The sequence below is a fragment of the Plectropomus leopardus genome, chromosome 8, assembly GCF_008729295.1.
Source record: "Plectropomus leopardus isolate mb chromosome 8, YSFRI_Pleo_2.0, whole genome shotgun sequence".
NCBI lineage: Eukaryota > Metazoa > Chordata > Actinopteri > Perciformes > Serranidae > Plectropomus > Plectropomus leopardus.
Window position 1 is genome coordinate 14,766,587 of NC_056470.1, and position 16,449 is coordinate 14,783,035.

Sequence of the window (16,449 nt, forward strand, 5' to 3'; positions counted from 1 at the left end):
CTCAAATTTCTCCCTAGTATCAAAAATGATATTGAATATCAAAATTTCAGAAATTCCATTTTAATGAAAACACTACAGTCTTCGGAGACCACTCCGAGGTAACAGTATGTGATATATGAGGATTTGTTTCGATCTATCAAGGTTTTTAAGAAAAGCAGTTTTGTAGAAACAGTAATTAAAGCCAAGTTATTGAAACCAAAAATACAACATACTGCAGCTTTCCACGGCAAATATTACCTCACTTAAATTTTAATGTCTTTCTAATCCTTAGAATAGAATATCCTGAAACAACCCCAAATATTTTGATTTAATACAATTTCTTATGGATTTCATTACAAAATAACATGCTTGACTATTCGAGAATTAACCATTCCACATCCTGTGTGCACAGGCGAGCCCTATTTAATATGTAACAATGTCGTTAACCTCAATTTCCTTCCCAGTCTGCCCCTCCACAGGCCACATTGTTAGCTTGAGCGAGCTCTTGGCACACGTTACCGCCGTGGTGGTGACTCTCATTCAGTCTGACCACCCTGCAAGCAGGGGGATTCTCTCCCACAGCCTTGCTCATCCCTCCTTCAGGCCCCTGCTGTGCATCTCACCCTCCCTTTTTGCTGGCAGGTGACTCAAAATAACAGACGTTGCCCTGAGAGAGCCGCTTCATCGCATTCACTTAGCGCTGCCAACACACCCCAACACGGGATGAGCTGAACTGTGGGGGTTCTGAGGACCATCCCCTCAGCCAGCAGGAGGGCGTTATGTTTGTTTTTGTGCTGAGATCCAGAGACTACGAGGAGTAGTGTTGGGAGGAGGGGGGGCGGGGGGGGGGGGGCAAATCAGCTTGTTTTGGATTAAGAGCAAATCAAGAGATTTCAAGAATTACAAGATGCGCCTAAACAGCAAGTTGAAAACAAGAACACCTGTAGGAGGCACAGCTTAACAACCAGGGAGTGACACACACAGTATCACTCTCACCCTGTCATTCACACATTTGTCAAAGTATAATTCCTGAGGAAGAATAGAAGATACAATAGAAATATAGCCAAGAGTGCACTTAACAGAATAAGAGTTTAAGCCATGGTGATCCCCTATGACAGTATGTTAAAAAAAGCAAATAAAATTGTAACTTAATTATAGATTTATAATGAGCCACTGCACCACTGCCAAAAACAAGTCCCATACCAAGGCAAACAGGCACCTGCTGAATGCTCTCTGCTCGTGGGTTTTCATAGCTTAATTAATCTAGGCCTTGGGGTATCATGACTCGTGTGTGCTGCTTGCGTGCATGTTTGAGACAATTAAGTTGTTCCTCGAAACAGAGGTGCAACTTCAACATGGAGCAGAGACACCAATACTGCACATTACAAGCCGTTTTTTGTGTTTTGTGAAAGTAAAGTCAGTGATCCAGTGATTTGTTTCCCACTGATGGAAACTGTTTCAAGAACAGTCTCAACAAAATGCTTTTCTCATACAACTTCATTACAAATCACTTAGTTTGACCTCAATGATGGAAATCCGACCCAATTCATACTTGAAATGTTTTTTTTCTCTTACCTTTCTCTGTTGATTACATGTACAGCAAATATTGAGTGACGAGAATAAAGTTTGAGACTCACCTTTTCCTGTTGAACAGTCTATGCCGGTGAATTCGGGTGAATCTGATTTCTGTAGAAAAGCATAAAACAGCTGTTTACCATCACATGTAGTTTCTTTGAACAGAGAGATTTAAAAAACTTGATCATGTGAGAACCTCTCGGGTGCAAACATATTGATGTAAAAGGTTAGAGTCTGACAGTGGAACACCAAGGATCCTGACCCTGTCTTTCATCCAGGTGTGACCAAGGGGAGCATTTTCCATTTTTGGCCACAGTTGGCTGAAGAAAAAGAATGGGGGCTTGTTCTGTTAAGGTCAATCAAATTAAATATAGCAACTTTAAAAAGGTGCTCTAATGTGTTTCTTGAAATTAAAATGATTTTTCCTATAAACCCAATTTTTCCTGTTGCTGGTCAACAAGTTGAGTTAAGGAAAAACTGAAACAATGCAGCTTCAGTATGATAAAAAAAAAAAATCCCTACTCGAACAAAAATGGTGAGCACAGTGTTTGTATTCTTACTTAAAAATATAAATGAATGTGGAAATGATTTATTGGTGTAAAATACAACGGAAATAATTGGTGTCCAAAATGAATTAGGAAAAAAGTATAAAGTTCTAGTGACTGCTAATTACCAGTTTGAATGAGTCTGATAACTAAAGAGAAAAGGTATTAAATGCAATAATTATTACTATTGCTAATTACATTTCCAATTATGTCACTAATGAGAAGGCTTAATTATCAGCACATTGGATAAATAAGACTTTTGCTTTCTACCGTTTGTGATGGAGGCAGTGATGTGGTTACGACATCAAGGGCGAGCCATCTGACCAAAAACAAATCAGATAAAGCTGTAAACAGCAGCAAAGTGTCCTAAAAATGATAAAACATATATAATGCAAACTATATAATTGATGACATTGGCCATGCTGCTTGCCCTCTGTAAAACAATCTGTTTTCATAGTTATTATAGTTGGGACTCCTAAGAATTGCCTTCATTAGTAGTTGTGATGCAATTTTGCAACAAATGTATTAATTCACTGTTTTTTTAGAAAGTTTACTTGCTGCCTTATGAGCATCAACAAAATCTAATCTTTATTTGAAATTGCAATAACAGATCTTTTAATTGTCCAAGATTTAAGAGAAAGAGACACTGTCAGGCAGACAGGTAAAAAATACTATTAAAGTGTTACTTCAACTTGTTCAAAATATGTACTCAATAAGGTCTGGGGTGTACGAATGTACCAAAAAAGGCAAAGTTCTTCCCTGTAAAAAGTTATGGGTCTCCGTCATAGATTCATTAGAGAACTGGATATGGTGCCACTGCTTAGCCTTGCTTTCAAGGGTGCATTTGTAGATTTAATATGACGCTCTACACTAAAATGAGAGAGCTGTTGTTCGAAGAAATGAAACGCTCTATTTCTATATGAATTAATGAACGGTGTAGTTATTATACATTAACTGCATTCAGCGCTCTGCTGCTCCTTCTTCCCAGACAGAGTGCCAGAGTACACTCTGGCACTCCATGAGTGCCAGAGTGTACTCTGGATAACTGAACGGTTCACTCCAACAATGCTCTGAAGTTACAAACAGTCCAGATTGTCCCAGAGTGCACTCCAGCACTAAGAGTGAGTACTCTTAGTGCTCACTCTTTTGCCAAGGGGCCAGTCACCATATTGCAAAAAAATTTCCCTTATAAAATGGACATCTGTTAAACTGTTGACAGGACACCTCGAACTGTAAACAAGGCCAATTATGACTCTTCCCGTTATGAATTTTTGATCTCAGAAGGTTTCATATCTGGAAAACTTTCCTTTAGCCAAAAAAAGCAATCTAAAAACCCATGATGTCATCACAATGTAAAGTCTATGGGCCTTGTGGGAAGAAACACTGTTGCGCATATTCAGTGGACTGCATACCCCAGAAGTAAACCAAAAAGCTAGAAACTTTTTTGGTGTATGCGCCAAGAAAGCAGTTCTCAAAGATGCCATCTTGTAAGAAAGTTTAATATTCAGTAAGTTATAATATGAAAAATTTTCTTAAAAGTGTGTTTGGCAGAAGCCAGACGGTACTCTAGAGTTCAGTTATTGCCTTCTTTGGACAGCACATGATGCACGGATCCATGTAGCACATCTGAATCTGTCAGCTGCTTGATGACTGCCAGAGAACTGCTATGAGACACAATCATAACACCCCTTCTCACTGATCCCCAAACAGCCCACCTGCGACCCTCCTCCACAGGGCAAACTGCACCCCACGTAGTTGTCATAATATTGCTGTATCACACTCTGAGAGTCTCAAAATGCTGTTGATATTTCTCACATTCCTTAAGGGCGTTGTTGTACCTTTAGGAGAGCGGAAGTGTTGCAGAGGACCGTGTCTGAGTGCCAAGTAAATGCACGACGGATTAGAGTCATATCTTCCACATGGCTGCTTCCTAATCCTACCATCTGAGGTAAACACAGGACCAGGTGAGGCAACACGCCTGTCTGAGACACCTCTGGAACACAAAGGGATCTCCTCCTCATCACGGGACTGCTGCTTCCGACTATCATGGAACTTGTTCACAGTGGATTCCAGTAATAATTGGGACATATTTGTTTTTTGGTCTGTGGCTAATTCATCAAATTACTTAGTCAGTCTATTCTTTAAAAAGCTTTTTACATTTGTTGTTCTGTGTACACACTGTTGAGAAAAATCATTCCAAGAATAAAAATATCTGCCAGGAGAAGTGATTTTACATTACCAGGAGCATCAAAAGAAATATGTAATAAACAGAAGAGCTGGGTGGTGACCACAAGTAGCGATAGCCACAGTGGCTCAACCTAAAAAGAGGAAATAGAATATCCAATATCCACTGTTAATATTAAAAACATATCTTGGAGAGGGACACAACAGCACACACAATGACTGCTTAGAACCCAGACAAAAAAAGCATTTCTTTTTGACTAAATGTTAAGATTTATTTGATAATAAGCATCGTTACCCTTTTCTTGCTATACATGCAGTCAGTTTTAAGATCAGGACCTGAACGCCCAGATCAGCTCTTTGTGTTTGAAAAACTGAGCAATAAGGTGATACTTCTGTGTGTGTGTCACTGCCAAAGAATGCTGCCAACTTTAGTTTCAAAGTCTCTCCCTCTCACCTCAGAGGCAGGACAAGAAGAGGGAAAAAAACAAACTGTAAAGGAACATTCAATGCCTGTTAAAAGGCATTGGGCTGATACTTCAAAAATATCTACATCATTACGCAAAAACAGGTTTCGATATGTTATGGCATGAATGTTTTTCATCACACATGACCTCACGAGCTGAAAAAATGCACACACCCATGGAACAGGTATTTAAGGTAAAACGAAAAAAACATAACAAGCTTCAGGAAGATGGGTATTTCATAAGTAAATGGGATATGTACTTTCTGGTATTTTCCATTACCGTGATGACTTTTTCTGCGATAGGAAAGCACAAATGAGTATGCAGTACTACACGTTTTACACAATGCATTCATCAGGTTTTCTGGGGTTTTTTTGTAGACCTTTTGCTGTATCTATAGTACCTAGAACATTTATATTTACAACAGACTTCACAGACTTCTGCATTTGTAAAATTAGTTTTAAGTATATTCTCTCTTCCTGTTTAACAGTTGTTTTTACAAGGTGAAATTGTAATTTCCACAGTCCACTCAAAAACAATGTTTAAATAAAAAATAGGTACACTAAAGTACACAGTAATACTATAAACACAACCTAAAGCCAAGCCACTTGTGAAAGCCTTGTCAGAACATGTGAATGAGGGAAGGTACTGAAAACGTGCATATTTTGATTCTGGTGATAAAACAGCAATCACGAGAGCTGAAATGTGTTAACTGTTCAGTGACTGTAAATGTTGCTCCCCTGTGAAGCTGTTTGATTAGGTGGTGTTTCAAAGCATCTGTTTAGTGATGAAAACAGAAAAGTTTCACTAGGATTTTCCTAAAACACAATATACAAACTTATAAAAGAATATATCCCTGTCATCCCAGTTGTGGCTTTATAAAAAAGATAGCGACCAAGTGCCAGACCATAAGCAGCAGGCATCCAAAAGACAAAGCCCAGAAAAAATGCAAATATAGAATGGCAAAATGCCAAACACAAGGGAATCTGGGGTTAGCTATTCTTTTACTTTCACATTTATGTTTACAAACAGTAAAGGATAATACTGCATTGTATACTTTTAAACACAAGACATACAAAATGTGGAAATCTTTCCACAATTGACAGTTGGTGCTTAATTTGTGGCAAATCAATTTTCTTAAGCTTAGGGCGAGAATCAAGTGTTTCACGTCTTTGGAATTCATTATTTCAAGTCAGTAAATTTACAAATAATGCTAAAACAGATTTTTAAAAATAGGTTTTAAGCTCTTTGCAAAACTGCTCAATCCACAAAGCTTGTGCATGACAGAAAGAGAAAATCTGAACCTGAATGGTGAGATTTTATGAGGTCATGTTACCAACAGTTGCCCTTAGGCATTGGTATGAGATAAATATACTGTGCAATATACACACACCTTTGTCACGCAATGTGACTCCAGCAGATAACTTGATGTGTAGCTGGCCAAACTTATTTTTTTTTATATGTGCTTTATTTCACCTGCTTTTAAGATTCTTGTTTACTGAATACTGATGTGAATCACTATTCATATTAGTATTAAGAATGTTAAATATACAGGTTTCCTTCAAGAACACATAATCTATATACTGTTTGGAAGGGTTTTCAGGGTTGTTACGTTAAAAGGGTCATTATATAAAAACACCATGTGCCTACACCACACTGCATGCATAATCACTTCATACTTCACCATTTCATTCATTTATTTTAAACTGATTTCCAACCAACTTACAATTGTTATTTGTTAGTTGTAGTTGTGTGAGTATGTAAAGGGAAAGGAAGAACCCTGGCAGGCCTTTTCTTTCTAAACTCTCAGTTCAAATCAGGACAGTTTTGACTTAGTCCCACATATTAGTTTGTTAAAGTTTCACTCTGAACTGTGAGTTTAAATGATGGCTTTTGGCTGCTCACTCCATTGTGTTGGAAATTTAGAATAAACATTTACATGGCCAAACTGTATTTTTAAGGTGCTGCAGAGGTCCAAGTTTATACTGCTATCACATTTTCAAGATAAAAATGCTGTTTTTTAAAAGTATTTTAGATCAATCAGAACCAGAGATATCCTGATTATTTATTTTGTGCATTCTTTTTTCTTGTCAAAATCTGATGCCTGGATTACCCAAAATGCAGCTCAACCACCGACAGTTCAGTCTGAGATTCGTTTGTGCTATGCTAGCAGCAGGTAATGTGTGTAAGTGCTCATATGATGAGCATATTGATGGGCAGCAAACAAGTAGCTGAGGAAATGGTTTTCAGTTCTTTGGATGTTTTAATACCCTTTTTCTTCAGTGAAACTTGCTCCCCATTAAGGATCTATTGTAACTGATATGAATACAAGCTGACCACCAATGCTCTCTCAATGAGGTTAAACAAAACCTTTTTTACAGCAGCCTTTAATCACAATCAGAATCAGAATCATAAAAAGATTTATTGCCAGGTATAGTTAACACAATACGAGGAATTTGTTCTGGTGGGTTGGTGAAACATAAATATAGAAAAAAAGAAAACAGATAAAATAGAAGATACAAATATAAAATATAAAAGTACGAGTCATGAGGCTGGTTAATCTGAGACTCCAAAGACAGATTTTGGGTGGAGTATCACTTTAATTGCATCTAGGTACCAAGCCAATTCTAAAACGCTATTTTAAACTCAGGTTATTGACTATACAACAGGGAGTGGCTTTTTTACATTGTGCCTTGCAGAGCATGGCTCCAAGTATTTCATGTTTCAATGAACAATGTTGCCCAGGACAGCTATGTTCACTTCACCAGGCTTAGATTTAGCTGTGTGCCTTTATAAGGCTAAATCTCAACACCGTTGTCATCAAAATCCAATACACTTCCACAAAAAAAAAAAAAAAACAGCCATGTAGGTTTTCTGGGCATATATCTTGTTACAATCAATAATTTCATTTATTCTTAAGGCCCAGACACACCAAAAAGACATCAAAGAACTAGCAGCAATGAAAGACGACTGTTGCGTCACCTCATGTCACCAGTGTCTCGGCCAACAAGTTCGACATGAACACACCGCAAAGACTACAACTGACAACCAGACAGCAAGCATGTTCTGCTCCTGCTTGAGAGGAAAACTGTCTTTACCAGCAGACAGCAGCAGTCATGGGAAGACGAAATCATCATGGTGCTAGTTAGCCAGTTAGCCAGTTAGCACATGAGCAACAAAATCCAATATTCAAAGAGTAAAGCATATTTACTGTGCGCAAGTAAACAAAAACACAAACCATCAAGTTTCTGCTGAAGAGCACACTGGCTAAACAAAAAGAGTCCTACCTAATGAAACAAGTTTATTCATTCTCACTTTAGTTTCACCTCTTCTACGCTGAGCTGGTGTGTCAGGGCCTTTAGTTGGTAATTATGACAAGGGCAAATAAGGAGGAAGGCAGACGACCAAGTCCATGTAGGGAGGAGGTCAGGGTGGATGGTTGGATGGTCAAACAAACACATGGACTTTTGCTCGGGACACCAATGTGCCCCATGTGAAACCATAAGTCAACGTTAACTTAATTAAAGTACATCCCGTACTTACCTAATGACACTAAAGTATTTAAGTTCTACACCTTGCTTATTGTAATGTAACATCCATTGTCATTTAAATAATGAAACAAAAACACTTATTGAAACCCAAACTGCGATCCTTTTCCAAAACCAACTTGTTTTGTTGCCTTGCCCTAAGCATGCAGTTTTTGGTGCATATCTGTGACTGTTTCACAGCATTGACCACATGTTTAAAACTGCTGCTTTTGTTTTGCGAGTCATTAATAAACAACCTATCCTGTCATGTAGGTATGAGAATGTCTTGCCAAAATCATGTAATAGTAATATAGGTGTCCCAAGTACTTCAGATGAACCCCCTTCTCAAATCAGTCTCAATATCTTTATATCCGAATACAATGACTATGTTCTCACACATGCCTGGACACACCAGGTTTATGGTGGGAAATCACTTAAGGATTCATATTAACTGCTCTAAATGAACAAGAGCAAACTCCCATTTCATCTTCATACAGCACTGAAATATACAAAGTCATAGCCATGTTTGTTTGCCTTAGGGAGATATATTTTGGGGCTGAAAGCATTGGGTATGATTAGTAGTGCTAAAGCATATAGAAACAGTTTAGAAATTCCATCAAGCACACCCAATCTGTTGATTGGTTGCTTGAATTGGTGTGACTGTTGAGTCCTACCAATTTAAAGAGATTGTGCGAGTCTAGAGTGTGTAGAGTGTGGACATGTTGATTATGTATGCTAGGAGTGGTTCAGTCTTTTATTGGAAAATTTACACCCGTGCAGTGATTTATATAAATCAGTAGTGCCCACAAAGCAGTAAAACTCTAATTGTTTCTTCCATTTTGAAAGTCTAGCGTCCATTAAGGATGCAGTGAGTAATAAAAAGGACTTTTAATCAATCCTCTCTTGTTGATGAGTTGATGTGTGAATGGGCTATCCTACCTGACAGTGCTACCATATGTTGATTTCTTTTTCTAATAGCCAACAAAGAGATAGAGGGAGCTTATTTCACTGTAGGTGAATGCATTTACCATATAACTTAATCAAAAAGAAAGAGGCTAATTTGTTTTTTCTGGTCTTTTGACCTGCCTTTTTATATGACAACCCTTGCTAAATAAAAAAAAAATGTCTTTTTGTGCTATAGTCCAGCTCTTTGTCACAATTCACTGAAAAGTACCGTAGGATTCTGATATTCAGTACAATCCAAATCCCAATGAATGAGCCAAATGAATACAACCTCTCTCATCTTGTCACTAATAGTACCTCTTATAATATTATAAAGCAGTTTTAAAGCAAGTGCAGTAGCATGCCACGTTTCTCCCTTTTGCCCACACTGCAGTCTCTGTAGTGACCCTTTCATTGTCAGATTAGACTGGCCGACCCCTCCTCGACCGGCTGGCATGGCCACAGTAAATCCTAGAGACTGCTCATGCTAGGGACCTCGGGTAATTAATAAAATCCCCATTACATGCCTTGTGCCCGTTGTTTGCTATTTCAACACCCCATTTGTGCCACGATTACAGTCATTATCAGTCACCGCCATTAATTCTCTACCCGATGCCAGAACTGCATACTAATAAATTGGGCTCTAAAATTTTTTTACCTTTCAAGGAGTTGGTGTTGGAGCTGGGCCAGGAAGTGCCACTCCAGATTAGGAGTCATCTGGTGACTCGGAAAGAGCCCTTTCAATAGAAGGCTGCTGCATCTTTGGAGATAGTTCAAATTTCCCCTTTGATTATTTTCCTTTCCCCTCCAAAATGAATCTTTATTAAGCTTAAATCCTGAATAAAATGAAATTAGCAGACTGCAAAATATTGCTTTCTTTTCTGACTCTATTCCCCTGTGCACACATGCAAATTATAATGCTTATTTATGTAAATGAGGTGTCGTCTTTAATTAGTTTTGCTTGAGGGCATTAAAATACATGTATTCTTTCCCCAAAAATGATTTGTTTTGTTGCTCTGTTCAGTTTAAGTTCAAAATGAATGATTATGCCGACTAAAAAGGTTTATTAATTCTCTAGTTTTGCTTTTTTTTTTTTTCTCCCTCTTTTGGAGAATTATCTTCTCCACCCACTTCCTGGGAAGAGTGTATTCTCTGTGAAATCGAAAAGCCTCTTTAGGCAGTACTCTGAGCGCTGCTCTGACAAGCACTTGTAAAGGGTCCCAGGTTGAAAACACATGGTAGAAATGCACTTCCACTTATCAAATCTGAAAGCTGTGCTCTTCAGAAATCCTCGCTATACGTATGTGTCTGTATGACTGTTTGTGTAATGACACATTATTGAACAGGAGATTTGCTTAACTGGTGTACGTTTACATTCATATATGTATCCTAATGTGCTGTTTAACCATTGGAGAGAACATTGTGCTCAGATCATGTGTTGATTCTATTAGCATTTTGTTCATACATCACAGACATATACACTTAGAGCACAACCCGTCTTGAGAGTGAGAGCTGCGTTATTAATCAAATGCTAATATCGATGTAAATTCAGACTGCCTGTCAGCCAACGCAGCCCAGCTCAAAACCGAAGTGAGCATGACCTGTTAAATGACGTTCCGGCTGATTTGGGTCTTATTTTAATATTTGTTTAAAAGGATTTGCAGTGTTACAATAAATCTTCCACTATGCACTGTTTTTATGCATTTACGCTTGATTTACAGTCCATTGTTGAGTGGCTACTGAACAGAAAACTGCTTTATGTCATTGTAGAAGGTGTTGGGTCAACTTCTGTTAGAAGCAGCGGCTGACTGTGTCACGCAGTATTTCAAACCACTTCAGGTTGAAAGTGACCAACAGTGGCTGCGGTTATTGTTCAATATCATATCAGTATTTAGCATCCCTTCAACTGCTCAGATGAGCTGAAGTGGCAAGTTAAGATGCCCCCTCCCCACCCTCCAAGTATGATTTATGGAAAGGAAGCTAAAACCATTATAGCATTTTTATTATTATTGTTCTTTCAAGGCTAATGCAACAATAGATTTTTGCATGATTGATGCGTTACACTAAACATTAGAGGATTACATTAACTTTGCATAGAACAGCTAAATGACATGAGATTACTTATTGTTATTTTTCCTCCACATGATCATACTGTAAACGTAGAACATATAGTATTTCTTGGCACGTATTGATCATTGCATGCATACAGTACATACACACTAAGTACACAGTGTACATTATGCAGACTGTCTCATACAGATTTAGTTGTCTGCTTTCAACAATGCTTTTTTTGTGAAAACTCTAAACTGCTCATTTTGTTCTAGAAAACATAGTGAATGGCAGTGCTTCAGAGATTAAACGGATGCAAGTGACTTTGATAACCTCTCATCTGCCCCCTTCATTCTGCAAATTATTAAAACTGTGGGCTCTTGTGGAAGCGAATATGGCAGCAATATGCTGATACTTCAATCAGCTGGGAGGAAATTCCAAATGTAATAAGGGGGAATCGCTGCTCTGTCCTGCAGTTCCTACCACAAGCATCAACTGTCAGAGCAAACAGTCCAGCCATGAGCTACTCTTTCATGGCATCTATGATAGAAAAACGCTTCAGACCACATCAAACCTTTCACATGTTTCCTCACACATCGAGTTCTAAAGACTCAGCCCTCATTCTGCCTTTCACAGAATGTCCTCTCAATTCATCATTTAGTGTAATAATGTTTTTTTCAGTGCGTTCATTTAAAACCAGGCAAACGGCTATAAAAAGCAGCTTCACTCCTTGAGAAGATACTGAAAGGGTTTAGGTCAGAACATTCTTTGACATTATCTATGTTTTAAGATCATCTGTGATAATTTATCTCATCAGTCCTGTCTCAAACCTCTGACCTGTTTTTTTTTTCTTTTCACAAATAACTCTTCAGGGTTCACCTGTCATGAAAGCACAATATTACACAACTTTATGGTATGAAATCAGAAAAGATACTGGTACAGAAATGCCTCAGTTATTGGGAAAAACTGTCCTGTGAAAGTGCTAAAAGGTATGATTTGATTCAGTCTTTCATAAAAGTCATGCAAAGCTAAGACTCCACTCAAATGTTGACGCACATTTTGGATGCCTTTTAGAGGCATTTGTGCTTGTGTGTTTATCATGTCCAGGCCATACAGGCAATGATGGGCATCCAGCCAACTGATTCTTCTCCCAAAGTGCTAATTTGTGCCACTCTAGTGTGCACAGCTCTATAATTACCTGAAAACGTAAACTGGAAGCTATGCCTGACAAAGACAAGAAACTGTAATAAAATTGAGCTTTTGGTGCTCAGTTGCAGTGAGTCTTATAAGACATATTAATGGGATGTTTAAAGGATATGGCACTTTTCCATTTGTCTTGTGGAAAAATCTTGGGCAAAACACCTGGTGCACTAAGTGCCTGCAGTCTGAACACTGAAGAGCAGCTAGCAGTCATGGCGTTCTTTTATAAAGCATTGTCACATCTAAAACATTTTCTATTAACTATGCACTGAAGCTTTATACCAGATTTGTCATTTCTTGATTGTCGTTATGTGGCAACTTAATGAACTACCGAAGTCAGATTTCAAAGCCTTTTACCTTGTAAATTATCTTAAACAATAAAATAGCTGTCTGTTTAAAAACATATCATTCAAATCCACCAGCTCTTACTCCACCGCGTTGTCATGCAGTTATGCTTTATGCATGAAAAATGTGTTCTGTGACTGAAGAACAAGCTTCAGGTGTCTTGTATTTTACTGAAACATGGGTTAGACAAATATCTTAAGTTTAGTTTTTTTCTTTTAACAAACCAAGGGCAGATACTTTGTGCCAATAGTCAGTGTATTTAGATTTGACATAAAGGGATCTCATACTATTGATGGATTAATAGCTCACTAAAGAAAGGTGAGACAAGCTGTATTGAAGGCCTTTCCCGTCATTACATTTAAAGCTGTTTAAGTAAACTGGCAGACCATATAGAAGTACTCTGCTGTCTAGCCATCCAAATTGAAATTATTAATGGTTAAGAGAAACAAATTTAATGGTTGTGATCAGTGAGAAAGCAAATAATTGCCCAATACATCCGTCTGACTGTAGCTAACGTACTTTCCACCTCTACACAGTCTCTAAAAGTTAACTCAGTTCACACTTTCATGGGTTTTTTTGGGTCATTTCCCTTGATGAACTAGTTTCAGCACTACACAAAAGGAACACAATGTCTTACTGTTGATGTGTGGTATTTTTGAAATTCTCACCTCCCTGTAATTGCAACAATACCACATTAAAGAGAACATACTGAACATAAAAGCTCATCCAGGATGCACTGTAATGACTTGTAGGTGCGGCTGCATTTCTCTAAAAACATGGTGTAAATTTTTTTTCTGGATGACGCAAATGCCAGGGACATACTTTTGTATGTGTTCTGTGTCTTTTGAAACCAAGCATACAGTATGACTGGAATGCTCATTCTGAGACAAGCCTCTAAAATGGCTCTTCATGCCACGTAGAGTAAAAGACCGTACTCTACAAAGCTTGAATGGGCAAACCTGAAGTGGGCCAAACAATTGAGTAGCACTGTTGCATATGAAATAATATCTTTCTCTGATTTCATATCACTAAAGACTGTTTCATCCTGTTTGGGCTTATATAAAAAAATGGAAGTAACACAACATTTGCAAATTTTACACGTTGACAAAATTTTAACTCATAATAAGACATGACAAATGCAAAAAAGGTGTTCCGGTTACGAAAACTGGCCCTGCAACTTGTCCTAGCTAAGAAAACAGATCATTTATACACAGGGAGGCAAAATCTGCTTAAGAACACAAAACAGGACGGACAGGTTCAACTATTATTTACTATAGAGAGATCTAATTATTCTAATAAAAGTGTTCAACACCAACAGTCAGTACATTCCAGTAAAAGCCGAAACTAATGCCAAGATTGTGTACGCTGAGTGAATATGAATGCAGCTGTTCTTCTGTGGGTGTGCATGACAGACAGAAAAAGAAAACATATTGTCTTGTCTGTTACATATTCTGTTCTTGTTTTCGCCCCAGAAAACCTTTACATGTAGAAGTATGTTTAAAAAAATCAATATATTTATTTTTGTTTTCATCAACATTATATTTGAAACCATCTTTCAGAAGTTAAAATTTGGTGACTCAAGTTTTATTTCATTTATCCTGGCCACCAGAGGCAGAACCACAGCAATGGATGACCTAAGAGAAAAAAGGTCATGGGGAACACAGGAGCTGTTTGTAGGACGGCTGATACCGCAGTGTAGGAGTGCAGAAACGTTTATGAAGGTGTAGCGTAAAATCTAGACTATGTGTTTGGGTGCTGTTTACACTGGAAGCAATACTGGTACCTGGAATTCTGCACCGGTACCCAACAGTATCCTTTATCAGAAAGTAAAAAGTAAATAAATAAATAGATTTTGAACAGGTGCAGTAGTATTCCTCCCGCTCAGCTCATAGACGTTACAATCTGATGACGTTACAGACTTTTTGGCTCACTTTTCTCAGATCAAGACAATGTATACAAATATAAAAGCCACCATGTATCAAAAAGGTCTTACTAATAAATACCATAAGTGACCTTGTCTGCGAGTTGAGGTGTTTGTTGCAATACTGTGAGTGGCCACTGGAAAAAATTAAAAGCAAGGCTGAGCAGATTCCCTGGGCGCCTTTATTGACAGAGTTGAGCTGTTTTGGTGTCGGTATGAGTTTTTTGGACCGTTAAATGGCCCTGTGTCAGCTGTTGCTGCTATGTTAGCTCATGGTAACTGAATGGCAGAGACAGTGCAGTCATGGCTGTGTCTAACCTTTGCAATGGCAGCATCAGAGAGTTTGCTGTTTTTTCTCATGAACTTATTGAACTAATTGCAGCATGCTATTCGACCAGTGAATTTCAAATTGCACTTGTTTTTCATAGTTGGGAATGTTACGTTCCTATTCTTAGATAAGACTTTAGACTTTTTATTTACAATTACTCGAGTATTCTATTAAAATCTAATGAGAGTAAAAAGGAAAAGGAAAGGAAAAGTGGACACAGTCATGATACTGGCAATTACTAGTCACAAGTAAAGACAGAAACTTTGGGCTATCAGTAATCACATAATTTCCATGACAATAATATTTGCAATACTGAACATACAAGGCAGCAACTGGGATTACACTGCAAGATTGGTCTCTAGTTTCTGGTTTCTATGGACAATTTTATATTTTAACATTTTAAAACTGATCCTTTACAGGGTGTGTCTGAAATTCTAAATAATCTGTTCAAGAAGAAACAAGAGAATTTTGCTTTTAAATTTCTAAACCCTTTCTGCAGTCTGTATTCCTAATCATTTTACATAAATCTCAAATGGGAAAGGTAATCAAGGTTTTTTTTTTTTTTTTTTACTTAGTCTAGGTCTCACAAAAGCCACAAGAATTCAAGAGAAAACAAAATGCCTGTCAGGGCGAGCATACAAGAGGCAAAGGGGGAATCTGGCATGGCCTAAGCAAAGTCATAAAAATATTTTCCCTTTTATTTAATGTTGTCCATAATTCATTGCCAGGAAAAGCTAATCAATAGCACCTTAATGAAAACTTGAGCCATATTTTATTTTGCCGCAGAGAAGTCCCGGATCAGCATTTGTTGCCTTGTTATGCACTGGTTTTCACCCTTGGGCTGTTTGACAGATGTGCATCACATTTGCAGATACCTTAAATATTTGCTCTCTTCAACCACATTTGCCTTATCAAAACACCACAGAGTAGGAGGGAAATTTCTGATGATGACAGCAATGAAGATTCAAAGGAGGAAAAGTGATCCAAAACTATACACATGTATACGTTTTGTCCTAGCTATAACCTCAGCTGAATATGGCAACATACATCGCCAAAATAAAGCGGTACATAAATATTGACTAACACATTTTTGATGCTTTCCAAAAGTGTCATAAATATACCGCACTCCCCTAAGAGTCTTGGTTTATATTAATGTCAGATTGAGATGAGTGTGTTGAAAAGTCATACAGTATATACATACATTTAACACTGTATCTCTTTAAATGGAATTGATTCACTTAAACAAGTACATTAGAGGTCTCAGGAGTTATATGCCAGCTGCAAACATAATGGGGAAAATTGACCCAAAATGTACGTAAACCTAATCTTATCAATGTAATTGTCATTCACAGAAGTACAATTAGTCATGATTAAACTGGGGATTATAAAATGC

The 16,449-nt window shown here is 37.8% G+C and overlaps 1 long non-coding RNA gene across 1 annotated transcript in view; it reads right to left on the reverse strand.

Moving 5' to 3' along the window:
- The window catches only part of LOC121946461, a 91,903-nt gene that overhangs the window by 51,923 nt on the left and 23,531 nt on the right, over positions 1–16,449 (reverse strand). The window contains exon 3 of the long non-coding RNA XR_006106023.1: positions 1,617–1,665. This is a non-coding gene — a long non-coding RNA (uncharacterized LOC121946461). The remainder of the gene's footprint in view (positions 1–1,616; positions 1,666–16,449) is intronic.